At 40.2% G+C, this 1,841-nt stretch overlaps 1 pseudogene; it reads left to right on the top strand.

Moving 5' to 3' along the window:
* The first annotated feature begins 1,203 nt into the window (after positions 1 to 1,203).
* LOC133253560 (5S ribosomal RNA) lies at positions 1,204 to 1,322 on the top strand (annotated as a pseudogene).
* Positions 1,323 to 1,841: the final 519 nt, after the last annotated feature.

A 1,841-nucleotide genomic window follows, 5' to 3' on the forward strand; every position in this document is an offset into this window, starting at 1 on the left:
CCTTTTAAATCCCGGACAATAGAAAGTGTCTTCCTTTCTCAGTGCCTTGGTACATCCTTGCTTTGTTGAGAATCTTCTCCACCTGCTCCTTACTTAGATTCTACCCATTTTTCAAGCCTAAGCTTCAATGGCTCTTTTTCCATAAATGTCTTTTCTGATCTTCGTAGAGGTTGTAACAGTCATTTAGGGCTGTCATAGCAAAATACCACACCTTGGATGCCTTCAACAAGAGAAATCAATCTTCTTGCAGTTTTTGGAGTACAGACGGTCAAGGTCAAGGTGCTGATACGGTTGGTTTTTCCTAAGGTTTCTCTCCATATCTTGCAGCCAAAGCTTAGCCCATGTGTTCTCCTTCTCTCAGTGTCTTCATATATATACACATATTCTATTTCTGCATTTCTGTTATTTCTTCCTCTTTTTGTAAAATATTTATCTATGTATTTATTTGACTGTGCTGGGTTTTTAGTTGTGTCTTTGTGGGATCTTTAGTTGCAGCTTGGGGGATCTAGTTCCCTGACCAGGGATCAAATCCAGGCTTCCTGCATTGGGAGCATAGAGTCTTAACCACTGGACCACCGGGGAAGTCTCCTTTTTCTCTTTTTATAAAGACACCCATTATATTGGATTAGACCCCCATTCTTATGCCCTCATTTAATTAGTTCTATAAAGAGCCTATTCTCTAAATATTGTCACATTTGGAGTTAGGGCTTCAATACATGAATTGGAGGGGGACACAATTCAATCCATAATAGAGATCTTTCCTTATCTACATTCCCTATGAGATTATCTGTTATAGTACCCAGAGCTTTTCATTCAGAATTTTCTTTCTATGTACTTTAAATTTCGTCATTATTTTACAGCTTACATTTAATTGTCTGTTTCTTATAAATTCCGCTAGATCGGTAAACTTAATACCCTTGTCACCGTTCTACATCCAGCACCTGGGATAGTGCCTAGAACACAACATGCACTCCAATATTGATTAAATGGAAGAATAATTTGACTGTTCAGTCACTGGGCAGAGCCTAGGTCTGCTTGTTCATCACCTAATCACCAATATTACAGCTGAGGCTATTACCTGTATCAACTTGAATGAAAGAGCAACTCGTTACGGGAAGCAGGCCCTCAATACTAGCACTCCTAACATAGTGTATTGATCAGGGTCCAGTCCGGAGATGAAATGAATTCTTAAATTGAAAGGGAGTCCACGGCCGTACCACCCTGAATGGGCCCGATCTTACCTGATCTCAGAAGCTAAGCAGGGTCAGGCCTGGTTAATACTTAGATGGGAGACTGCCTGGGAATACCGGGTGCTGTAGGCTTCAAAAAAAGAAAAAAAAAAAAAATTGAAGGGTAAACTTTCAATATAAAAATTTATTAACTAGTAAATAAGGATTAGGGCTTCCCAAGCGCTGTTAGTAGTAAAGAACCTTCCTGCCAGTGCAGGAGATTTAAGACACATGTGTTTGATCTCTGGGTCAGGAAGATCCCCTGGAGGAGGGCATGGCAACCCACTCCAGTATTCTTGCCTGGAGAATCCCATGGACAGAGGAGACTGGCACATCTGAAGTGACAGCATGCAAATAGGGATTAACTGCTAAGAGGGGAAAAGAGAACTCTGAAGAATATAGTAATTGCAGAAAGAGGAGTCTTTGCAAAGCTCACCTCCAGTATCACAAAACCAGGTTGAGAAAGGTGGGTTTGGAGTTGAAATAATTTGATAAATGTAATACTTACTGCTTAAGAACAGAGACCTGAGTATAGGAATATCTGGGTAAAAATTCAATGTAGGACCATAGATTTTGATTTCTAAATTTGGAGGGGCAGCGAACTCTTCAAAG

Source organism: Bos javanicus, chromosome 8 (genome assembly GCF_032452875.1).
Source record: "Bos javanicus breed banteng chromosome 8, ARS-OSU_banteng_1.0, whole genome shotgun sequence".
NCBI classification, from domain to species: domain Eukaryota; kingdom Metazoa; phylum Chordata; class Mammalia; order Artiodactyla; family Bovidae; genus Bos; species Bos javanicus.